We start from the raw sequence: 13,389 nt of genomic DNA, 5'->3' as shown, positions 1-13,389 counted from the left end.
TATTATTCTGGCATTTCACATTCTTAAAATGAAGTGGTGATCCTAACTGACCTAAAACAGGGATTTTTTTTTTAGGATTAAATGTCATGAATTGTGAAAAACTGAGTTTAAATGTATATGGCTAAGGTGTATGTAAACTTCCGACTTCAACTGTATACCCCCCCAAATTCCCAAATTAAGCACTGGAAAACTGCAGGAACAGGGTTGGAGAGCCCATGGCACTCAGAATTTTGGCGGAATATCACCTCTTCTAACAGTGATTGGTGTGAAATAACCGGAGTAGTCTACCCGCATCAGTTTAAAAAAAATGGCGGAAAAGTGGTCTCGCTATTTGAGTGCATAAAGGATGACATGTACACTACCAGTTAAAAGTTTGGACCTGCGCCTACACCTTCAAGGGTTTTTCTTTCTTTTTACTATTTTCTACATTGTAGAATAATAATGAAGACATCAAAACTATGAAATAACACATATGGAATCATGAAGTAAAAAAAAAAGTGTTAAACAAATCAAAATATATTTTATATATAAATTACAGACAGTGTCACCAGCAAAGCATCCCCACACCATCACACCTCCTCCTCCATTCTTCACGGTGGGAACCACACATGCGGAGATCATCCGTTAACCTACTACTGCTTCTCACAAAGACACGACGGTTGGAACCAAAAATCTGAAATTTGGACTCATCAGACCAAAGGACTGATTTCCACCGGTCTAATGTCCCTTGCTTGTGTTTCTTGGCCCAAGCAAGTCTCATCTTATTATTAATGTCCTTTAGTAGGGGTTTCTTTGCAGGAATTCAACCATGAAGGCCTGATTCACGTAGTCTCCTCTGAACCGTTGATGTTGAGATGTGTGTCTGTTACTTGAACTCTGTGAAGCATTTATTTGGGCTTCAATTTCTGAGGTGCAGTTAACTCTTATGAACTCTAATGAACTCTGCAGCAGAAGTAACTTTTGGGTCTTCCTTTCCTGTGGCGGTCCTCATGAGAGCCAGTTTCATCATTGCGCTTGATGATTTTTGTGACTGCATTTGAAGAAACTTTCAAAGTTCTTGAAATTTTCCAGATTGACTGACCTTCATGTCCTCAAGTAATGATGGACTGTTGTTTCTCGTTGCTTATTTGAGCTGTTCTTGCCATAATATGGACTTGGTCTTTTACCAAATAGGGCTATCTTCTGTATACCACCCCTACCTTTTCACAATACATCTGATTGGCTCAATCGAATTGAGAAGGAAAGAAATTCCACAAATTAACTTTCAACAAGGCACACCTGTTAATTGAAATGCATCCCAGGTGACTACCTCATGAAGCTGGTTGAGAGCATGCCAAGATTGTGCAATGCTGTCATCAAGGCAAATGGTGGCTACTTTTATTTGTTTAACACTTTTTCGGTTACTACATGATTCCATATGTGTTAACTCATAGTTTTGATGTCTTCACTATTGTTCTACAATGTAGAAAATAGTAAAAATAAAGAAAAATCCTTGATTATGTGTCCAAACCTTTGACTGGTGCTGTATTTCTTCCCCTGCCCCTGTTCCTACCCATTTGATAATGGACCATTCTAAATCGAAACTAAATTGACATATTAGTAAAGACCAGATTAAATTGAGAATAGTATGAATAGTGAAAATATGATCACTTGATGAGAGAACAGCGTGTGTAGCCTGAGGCAAGGAGGCAAGCGTAAGCTTTTTTGTGACTTTCTCAAATCACCAACAGCCCATAGTCACATCAAGCAGCCTATAGTCACATCATGCAGCCTATAGTCACATCATACAGCCTATAGTCACATCATACAGCCCATAGTCACATCATACAGCCTATAGTCACATCATACAGCCTATAGTCACATCATACAGCCCATAGTCACATCATACAGCCCATAGTCACATCATGCAGCCTATAGTCATATCATGCAGCCTATAGTCACATCATACAGCCTATAGTCACATCATGCAGCCTATAGTCACATCATACAGCCTATAGTCACATCATACAGCCCATAGTCACATCATACAGCCCATAGTCACATCATACAGCCTATAGTCACATCATACAGCCCATAGTCACATCATACAGCCCATAGTCACATCATACAGCCCATAGTCACATCATGCAGCCTTTAGTCACATCATACAGCCCATAGTCACATCATACAGCCTATAGTCACATCATACAGCCTATAGTCACATCATACAGCATATAGTCACATCATACAGCCTATAGTCACATCATGCAGCCTATAGTCACATCATACAGCCTATAGTCACATCATGCAGCCTATAGTCACATCATGCAGCCTATAGTCACAACATGCAGCCTATAGTCACATCATACAGCCTATAGTCACATCATACAGCCTATAGTCACATCATACAGCCTATAGTCACATCATACAGCCTATAGTCACATCATGCAGCCTATAGTCACAACATGCAGCCTATAGTCACATCATACAGCCTGTATATGTTTTGAATTTAAAGACATTCTAAGGTTTGTATCATTCACAGCTAAAGTTGCCAAATAACTCCAAATCTATCATATAAGACCTGTTTCAAATGATCACTATTATACTCAACATAGCCATTTCGCTCCAGAAAGCTAAAAATATCCTTTCTATTTTAAGTTCAATTATATTCTTATCAATATAAAATCATACAGTATAATATCAAATAAGGACACAGGACTTATAATCATATATTGTCTGCTAAATGAACAAGCCTACAGCCTATGGCATGGTGTGTTGCCAGATAACATACAGTAGGCCAACTCATATTCTGTTCTTCATATCATAATATTTCTTTAGACCTGGCAACAATAAATAATGGATTTATTGTGATGGTGTATATTTAATTTATTTATTGGACTGTAGATGTGTGGAGGCCTGGAGATGCTAAATGCGTTAATTAATGGTAAATTACCGTGAGACCAACTTTTGCATGACAATAACCGGCACAGCCCTAGTCAGGAGGCCTTGAGTTATTGGAAGTACACATTCCTACAGTCCACTACAGTCCACTATATAATTACACTCTTCTCATACACAAAGAGCTTGAACCTAACACTACTTTCAATCTTTAAGGATATAAAACCAATATATTCATATTTAGAGGATATAATGATATAAAACAGTAAAGATATAAAACAGTAATTTACAATCTAGCAACATGAATAAATTAAAATGTCCACCTTGCAGAAGAGCATATTGTTACTCCATCTTGGTCTTAATAACACACCAATTCAATAATGGGCTGTGACCTTAGGCTTGGAGCTCAGGATCAGTTTTTCAAAAGTTATCTATCTGGATATGATTAAATGCACAGAAATAGAATGATAGAACAGACAAATCATTGACTTAAATGGGGCTCTTGTTCTACTCATTCTATTTCTATGCATTTAATCCTATCCGTTAAATGAAATCCAGATAGATTAAAAAAAATGGACCCAGGTGTTACTTCTAACTCGCTCCGTTTTTGTAACAATGCTACCAGGTTGACATGGCTGTGTGGTATACACGGCTATGCAGGAACTTGGCATCAAGGAACGTTTCTCTTTCTAATCAATTTAGCAACAGAAGTCACAAGCCCTGTCATCCCTGCTGTACGGTATTTTTCAATCCAATTGGTAGAACAGGAGAGGAGTTTTACAACTTTGTGAAGCCAGCGGGGGACAGGGTGTACTGCCGGTAGACTACTCAGCATTCTACTGATCACGATGGCATTGCAACTTGTGAAACTCTCCAGAACAGCACATTCTAATCAGAGAGATACTGGAGCTTGTGTTGTTGCTGTACGAGAGTACAATCACAGAACTGAACTTAAGGTTCGGAAGTCCTACCACAACGATTGCCAACAACATGGTACTGTAGAGTACCATGTTGTCCGGCCAAAATATTTTCAATTACCTTTATTGGCGGTGTGTTCTTTTGTTCTCACTAACGTCTAGCCAGCGTTAATTAAATCCTTAATTGCATTTTAATTGGGAACAAGGTGCCATTTGCAATAACAGCAAGGGCAAGAGGCTCGGCCAACGACAGGTGGATGACATAAGGTCGATAATGAATTAAGATCAACAATGAAAAGGTCCATCATAAAGAAACCACTAAACAATCATTTACAGCCGCCATTTTGTTGAGCTCATGTCCCTTATTGTTGTATTTTCTCCTTAATCTATCATCCATCACATTTTGATGAGGAGTCTCGCTTCACTTATTCCATTAACTCTATTACTAATAATATATTTCATTATGCCCATTATTAAATAGAATTGCAATCTGCTTATGATAGCGTGCGTCCAAACAGTTAATTAACTAAATGAATGGTGAAACCCAACTAAAAAAAACACAGAAATTTGCATTCAGTAATTGAATGTCACTCTTAGTTATTCTGCCTTCTTGAAAGGATGGATGGGCACTATATACACACCATGGTCTGCAATGAAGAATGATACACTTGCATGCATGTAAAAAAAACGCATGCACACACACACCACACACGCACAAGCATACACACACACACACACACCCTGTCTGCAATGTTAAATACAATTATCTCCATAGACTAATCTACAACATTGACTTCGACAGTTCATGTTACGCTTCTGTCCTTGCAGGCAAATTATAACTAACGCTCTGCCTCGGGGCATATCAGTTGTGGTGCATCGAGCCAATCACATGTCCACAAGCTGAATAGCAACCATTCAATGAAATGTCTCATGAGATTAATTTCATAATCATCCACACTTCGTATACCACAAAAAAAAATACAAATGTTGGGATGAATTCAAAGCGGTAAGCATCATGTCCTAATGATACTTCCTACTGTACACTTCAGATGCACAATGGCAGTTCAGACCCAACCAAGATGGCTTCCACTATAAATATCAAGAAGTCATACAATATACCCGCGAGAAAGAAAATATGTCATTTTCCCACCTCACTGCTCCTGCTATAGCACCTTTTGCAGAGCATCAATATCTCTGGTGAAGATCACATAGCACATGGCAGGAGCTCCATCACGGCCCTGCGTGCTCGCTGCTCGGTCGGGAGACATATTTCATAGACAAAGGGAGGCAGGAGGGCCAAGAAAGAGGATCTTTGCTCACTCTTAATGAGGCTAAGAAAAAAGATGGGCCTTTTTCCTCTCCTTTCCCCCCTCCTTCAGCTCCTGAGAAGCCTGGCCAGGCACGATAAAGGGGAAGAAATTGAATTATTTTTGGAAGTGGCACTAGCGCGAGCTCCGGAGAGATGAGAGAAGACTCCAGAAATAGAGAGGGTTAGATGTGCTAACATCATCCTCTAACGACAAATGTGTTTCAGCCCTCTGTCGTTTCATTCCTCTTATCTGACTGAGGAAACTTTCTTTCTCGCCCATTTCCAATTTTACGTGTCTAGCTAGCTACTTCATTTCCCCATACAGATTTGGTCTTTCATCAACCTCTCCTCTCTCTGTCCACTCTGTCTTCATCCGCTTTTGTTCTCAACTCCATGGCCCCCTTTCCCCAAGTCCCCTGTGCTAAATCACCACACTTCCCTTTCAAATGAAAACTGAAATTAGACAGGGGGCATCCCCTATCATAAAATGTTTACATATTTCAAAATAAAAATAAAAATGATTTGCCCCAAAATCTAATTCCCGAAATCTTGATACATTTCTTCAGCATAATATTATATTTTTTAGAGCTTGTGCTTTGGATGCTATCCTGCAATTAAGCTGCAAATAGAGCATCAAGATGTTTTTATTATGAAGAGAAATGATGTTTGAAGATAACACGGTTTATCTTGTCAGCTAGCTGATGGGGTGAGGAAGGGAACATTTTGTTCCAGATTCTCTGCTCCCTGGGGTTAGACAGACCAGCTGCAGACATGACTGCCTGACCACTTGTCACAGGGAAAACAAAAACACTAAATTAAGCAAACCAAATCATATTTCCAGATGTTGTGGCAAAAATAGCATTATTTAAATCACACTCTGCAACCTCCCAATATGACCTGTAGCAGCCAGGTTAATGAGAGTGGGATGGAGGTTTCATTTCATTTCATCCCCTATTAAACCCTGGGCCCATAACAACCCTAGACATCTACAGGTGTTGTCCTGTCACTCTCAATTAAACGCCCAGCCATCCAGCCACGGAGCTACCAGACCGAACTACACACAACAAGTCAGGGCATCATTAGCCATGGGTCAAACTGCATTAGGCTCCAACACCCATACCGTCATGGCTAGGTGCACAGTACATTTTGCACTGTTAATCAACACATAAAGAGTACATTTTAACACTATATCAGAGTACATATGGTCCCACTCTATAGAGTGTAAAAAAATACTCTGATTATAGTGTTACATTTTGAGTGTTAATGTAACACTCCATAGTGTAAAAAATGACCACTGCATTACACTTGGGGGTAATTAACACTCACAGTGTTATTTTTATTCAACACTAGTGTTAATAGACTTAACTCATATTAGTGTTAAACAAAAACACTGTTACAACTCAACAAAATGACGTTGCCACGAGCAGCACCGCAGATATTGAGATAAACGAGATGCAAGACTTCACCAGGGCACCAAAACAGCGGAGAAGTTGAGCCTCGTGCTTCAATGATCTTAGTTGCAGAAATTGAAATTGACCAAGTGTGCTGTGCGATATGGCATCTAGGCCATATCGCTGAGTTTACCTTTAAGACTGTATGATGTAAAGCCTAATTTGCATATTTCCCTTGGTGCCTTTTCTTTGAGTGAATTGTAGAGTTACCACCTATGATTGTATTTGTTAGTAACAGTGACATGGTTGTTGAATTATTTCCTTTTAAAGAACTGTGGCTTTCACCAAATGAGTAGCTCGGTGTGTGTTATCATTCAAATGTAACTTTATGACAATTAGTGATGGGCAGTTCGAGTCTTTTCAGTGAGCTGGCTCATTTGGCTCCGTTCACGTAAAAGAGCAAGCTCCCAAACGGCTCTTCCAACCTAGAACCATGACAAAAGTGCTCATCTCCAATGTAAAGCCCAAAAGAAAGGATAGCATTATGTCAGATTGTGAAATGCACGTTCAAATACATTTTTACTTGGCCAATTATTAGAAGGCCTGAAAATATCTATGTGGACCAGACTGATGCACTCTCCCCACTATTTACTGTTTCTGCAGTGAAGATTCACCCTTGTTACAGAATTATTTTGTAACTTATCTGCTCAAAAAGCAGTAGTAGCAGTATGCAAATCAGGGAGCCTAATGTATGGATCTTGCGACTCGGTTCCCGAAGCTCACCAAAAAGATCTGTTCAAAAAGAGCTGTTTGTTTGACAACTAATGACAACACATTACATACACTGAGTGTACAAAACATTAGGAACAAAAATATTGAGTTGTACTCCCCTTTGTCCTCAGAACAGTCTCAAATCGTCGGGGCATGGACTCTACAAGGTGTCAAAAACGTTCCACAAGGATGCTGGCCTTGTTGACTCCAATGCTTCCCACACGAGAAACTGTTGAGCGTGAAAAACCCTGCAGCGTTACAATTCTTGACACAATCAACCCGGTGCGCATGCCTGGCACCTACTACCATACCCCGTTCAAAGGCACTTAAATATTTTGTCTTGCCCATTCACCCTCTGAATGGCACACACACAATCCATCTCTCAATTGTCTCAAGGCATAACAATTCTTATTTAACCCGTCTCCTCCCCTTCATCTACACTGATTGAAGTGGATTTAACAAGTGACATCAATAAGGGATCATAGCTTTCACCTGGGTTGTCTATGCCACGGAAAGAGTAGGTGTTCCTAATGTTTTGTACACTCAGTGAATATCATGAGGCCTTACTTTGATGGCTTAGTTTTACCCACAGTGGTGTTAGGAAATTCCTGATTTACAGGCCACATCAGGCCCGCAAGTCACATTATGATGGCTTGCAAAGTGATGTGTAACTCATATTGGAATATAGCCAGAGTTAGACCATCCAACAGTTGAAATGAGTATGCACCCGCATTCAAAATTATATCCAGGGTTAGGAAACTTGATAACAAAGACTACCTAAAATATTTAAACTGTTAAAACCATCTCAATAAAAGGTGCAAAAAATCTAACTAACCAATTTTATTTTTTGTATTTATGTACTTTATCTTTATGTAGCATAAGATTAATCAATGTAAATGCAAATACACAGATATTAAGAACAATCCTAAAAAAATCTACCTGCAATAGAGAGTGCTGGGAAATATGAGTAGGAGTGGTTTTAATGGGACTGTTTCACTCTCCACAGTGTAAAACAATAACTCTGGTTATTAACACCAACACTGGCAGTTCTTATACACCACTGACTGTTAATTTCACTCTTACAGTGCAAATGTAACTCCTGAATCATGATGAGAAATGTTACACTGAAAAATCAACACTGGTCATTTTGCTGTGTTGGTGAGCACACTGGTACAGCTAGATGTCAGAGCAGGTCAAAATGGATACAACTCAAACAGCCATGCTATCCCAGCCTAGCTATCCCAGCCTTGCTATCCCAGCCACGCTATCCCAGCCACGCTATCCCAGCCACGCTATCCCAGCCACGCTATCCCAGCCACGCTATCCCAGCCACGCTATCCCAGCCACGCTATCCCAGCCTTGCTATCCCAGCCACGCTATCCCAGCCACGCTATCCCAGCCACGCTATCCCAGCCTTGCTATCCCAGCCTTGCTATCCCAGCCTTGCTATCCCAGCCACGCTATCCCAGCCACGCTATCCCAGCCTTGCTATCCCAGCCACGCTATCCCAGCCTTGCTATCCCAGCCACGCTATCCCAGCCACGCTATCCCAGCCACGCTATCCCAGCCTTGCTATCCCAGCCACGCTATCACAGCCTTGCTATCCCAGCCACGCTATCACAGCCTTTCTGCCCAGAAAATAATAAGTAACGCTGTAAACTTTCTTCCTTGAATCAGGTTTAAAGGCGAGGAAGAGCAATACGAGCTCGTAATGAAAATGAAAACATGATGCTTGGTTGAATTAAATATCATGTTTGGCCGTCTGCCCAGCCTCCATCAGATGAAAAGACTGTTGCTTCTATAGCCTAACTATGGGGAGTTTCCAACTGTTTACACAATACTGTATATGTTTTGCAAATGCTGGTTTATTCAGGTCAAAAATATCCTTTGATCCAAGATGATTATGGAGAATGTAGCTGCATTTATGCTTTAGTGTAGATAATTGCAGTGTGGCTGTCAAGACTTCACTTCTGAACAATCCTAAGAGCATAGAGTACCGAGTTAAAAACAGCCTTTTTGTAAGCTGTCTTAAGCCATTAACCATGAACAGTAAACCTTCTCATTTGAATGTTCTGATTGGTTCCTCACGCTTTCATACGTCTTACTGAAAAATACAAAGGACAACATAATTCCATGCAGTGCAGGAAAATATGATAAATACAATGCATTATTTGTCACAGTGTGCATGCACAACAGAAAATGTAATTTCACAGACTTGATTGATGCACAGTTTTTACTCATAATTCAATAATTTCTTCAAGGGTGGGAAAGCATTCTCCAATCCTACCCATTAAACCTTGCAGAGATAATGGTACAATTACTGAATCTATAAGTTATGCAGTTTTGGAAGCATTTCCTTTCACATAAAACAATGTTTAAAAGTTGAATGCAAGTCAAAATCCATATTCTTGGGCGCCTTCAATTCGAGCAGGCTTTGTTTACTGCGGTGGTTAGTTATCGGTCTTGGAAGTCTTGCAAAGCCATTATAGCTGTTGTGACCCAACAGCAATCTGAGAGCAGAGTAGACAGCGGCAGTGGCGCTGGCAGAATAGACATTGAGATCCCATGATGTAGCCAATCAAGCTGCAATACAGTTGTTAGTCTCATTGGAGGATTTATCATTTAAAATAATTACATTTTCATTAAAAAGTTCCAAAGAAATCTTTATTTAAAGTATTTCCATGACAATTCAGCCCAACAACAAAAATACATCAATATCCAGAAGCATACTCTCCATTATCGTTTGACCCTAATAGTACACCTTGGGTGCACTCCCCCAACCTCGAATTCATTATCCGACTATAGAGATATAGTTTATCATCACAACAGGGAAAATTTGAAGCAGCATGATGGGTATCGGCATCAATTTAAGCTACCACACACCACTCGCTGTTACAAATCATGAGATGGGGCACAGGGTAGGAAGGATGAATGTGCATCTAGCTGTATCAAACCTCCCTCGTCCTTGTAGGGGTTGGTTAGGCTGCCTGGGAGGGAGCAGAGCAGCGGAGGGAATGGGATGAGATGAAAGGGATTCATTCTCCAACAGTTTGAGGTTAACAGCTTGTCATTGGGCTTCCTTATCTGATGCCCAAGATCGATGGCAGAGTAGCCAGTGACCACAAACACATCCGTTCTCTAACCCCCCAATGAACAATCCCGCCAATCCCCAGTATATCGGCAGCAGGGGTGAACAGTGATATAAAATCATTAACCACCCTCCTCCATGGCTGTCCGGGGCCTGTATTCTTGTTTTTTCTCCCAATACTGCATAGATGGAGGAAATGCAAGGGTTTGGCAGAGGACGATCCCAATTACAAATCATGTTTTTTGTTCGTAAATGTACTGAGAAATGAGAAATATCATGCTTTTGGAAGAAAGTTTGATCGATGGAGGGAATGACTGCATATGTCTTTCCTTCTTACGAATCTGTTTCTATAGGCTACTACTTTGTTGAGCAGGAGGACAGATAAGCCAGTGAAGCGGTGAGTGTGTCCAGGTGTCTGTAGAAAGGTCACCAAGGAGTATTATAGCTGTGGGATGTCTTAAAGGTTACCACCATCATGCTCCATCCAATATTAATAACACCAGACTACCTAGCAAGACCCCCTGCAGATAAACAAGACCATTTAGAAAAGGAGGTGTCACAAGATGCCATAGAGGACAATTATAGAGTAGTTTGTGTCAATGTACTTCAAGCCAAAATTCTTCTAGTGTTACCTCTGTCTAGTGTAGGAGAAAAAGTGAAAGCTAAAGTATACCATTGTACATACGTGAATATGTCGTCTTTTCAAACCCAGACATTCTTCAGGATTTCTTCGAAAGGTCACACAGTCAGGTAGTCGATGACTCTTTGCCCTTGTGTTTCTAGTGGTTGCCATTACTTTATCGATCCAGTGACGACATCAAGGAGAGCTTAAAGGTTATAGTCAAGCAGGCCATCTTTTGGTCACCCCAATAGCTGTATGGCTAGGTCCAGGATAATATAATGACTGGCTTCTTAGCAGCCAAAACAAATATTTTGCTGTTAAAAATGCTTATTAATACAAGGCCGTGTCCTATATCAGGATTTGGCAGTCTTCCTTGGGGTAATATTTTAAAAAAGGTGCATTGCTCAAAACCCCTCCCAAAATGGAAATATTTGCCTGTTAAAAGGGTGGTATAAACAATGGTAAATAAAATATCAAAACGTGAATTCATCTTTTTGCTGGCGAGTCACAGACAACAGGCATTTGTTTAAGACAAAGGCAATGACAGATGTCGGCCAGATGTTCATTTGCATGTAAAACGCTGCCACGTTGCGTATTGCCAAACGTTTACATAATGAACTGTTTGAGAAAGTGACAATTATTCATTTTCAACCTAAACTTTTCGGTCGCTACTGCTCTATCCTCTTACTGTTAAGTCTCATCCCTGGAATCATTTCCATACAATGACCTGCTGTTTCCGTGCCACAAGTGTGGATTAGACCACAAATCTGGTATTCAAAATGGAATGCAAATACGCCAAACCTCAAGCTGTTGCCTGTGGCTTTTTAAATAGGGTAGTTTGCAGTGCTCTCTCAGCCAATGCTTTACCCTCAAGAGCAGAGTGGTTGTCTTTCTTTGTTGTTGCATTAATACTATACAGTTCAAGACCCCGGCCTTCTCTATAGCACATAGCCCTGGCTTCTTAAGGTGGGCGTAAGGACTTTACTAAAATCTGAATACCAAATATTGTGAAGCACAAATCTCCTGCTTAAATGTTCAGGTCCTCTTTTACGGAGCAAACAAATCAATGCACAACATAAGAGAAGGTTATCTTCCTCTTAGCTTAAGGCACGGAGAATAAAGGTATATTGTTGCTGCCAATACACCTCCATGGCTTAAAAAACTGCCTCAGTCTGCTGCTCTTTTCACCTAGCTAAGAGGTCACAAAGTAGAAAGTAGTCTCGCTGCCACAAACTTCCACACATTCCAAAGATCATGTGAGTCACACAACCTTGTAGGATACGAATGTACAATTATTCCTTCCTTCCCACTATATGGTATACCTCCAACACAGTTCAGTGAACTGTGCATCCCCCTAAGGCCTTTGCAAAACCCCTCAGACCGCTACCCTCCTCAGACCCCTACCCTCCTCAGCCTTAATCTTGTGGTTAACAATAGATGGTGGTCAGGCCAGCTAGTTACTGTTTCCTCTCCCTTTACGGAGCCTCCTAGGCCAGGCTACAAGGCCACTGGACCTGGATACCTCAAAGAGGGAATCTGTCTTTGCTGTCGTCAGCGGCAACTTCCCTTTTCTATACTGCGGCACTGTGCTCCATGGTGGTAAAACAGCGCTTTGATGGTAACTTTCTGCACTTGATATCCTTTCAAAGTATTTATTTAGTTCACCTTTAACTAGGCAAGTCAGTTAAGAACAAATTCTTATTTACAATGACAGCCTACACCAGCCAAACCTGGACAATGCTGGGACAATTGTGCGCCGTCCTATGGGACTACCAATCACGGCTGGTTGTGATACAGCCTGGATTCGAACCAGGGTGGCTGTAGTGACGCCTCAAGCACTGAGATGCAGTGCCTTAGACCGCTGCGCCTCTCGGGAGCCCTAAGTAAATGAAATAATATTTTTCCAAAACTGACAAAGGTCAGTGAGGAAGTATTGTACACTTTCTTCTTAGCTTGTCTGTATAAAGCCTGTATTGCCATTGTTCAAAACAATACAGTATGCACGTATTTTCATGGAAGAGAACTCCATAAGTAAGGAGACAATAGATATCAGGCTTTGAATAATGCATACAATCCATCTATTTAATGCAAAATGAGACAGGTTTTAGGCCCAAATCTAGATAAGCATCAGAATTGCAGAGCAATACCCCGAAGCTCACTGGTTATATAAAGCGATTCACATGCGTCAAATATGCACCAGATGACTTCTATGGTATATCTGGGCTGAAAATATCTTCAGGACAAATAGTGACAATATAATGAAAGCTTGAAGGAAGACTTTGAACTGAAAGTCTATAAAAAAACAAGAATTTAAAGAAAAAGGAGGATACCCATGCATTCACTGAAGTCTGGTTCTTAGTATAAGAGATTCATCTTAGGGTAGAGAGAGAAATGTAGGGTTAATGCCTGTTCAT

The sequence above is a fragment of the Salmo trutta genome, chromosome 3, assembly GCF_901001165.1.
Source record: "Salmo trutta chromosome 3, fSalTru1.1, whole genome shotgun sequence".
NCBI lineage: Eukaryota > Metazoa > Chordata > Actinopteri > Salmoniformes > Salmonidae > Salmo > Salmo trutta.
This window is presented reverse-complemented; position numbering follows the sequence as displayed.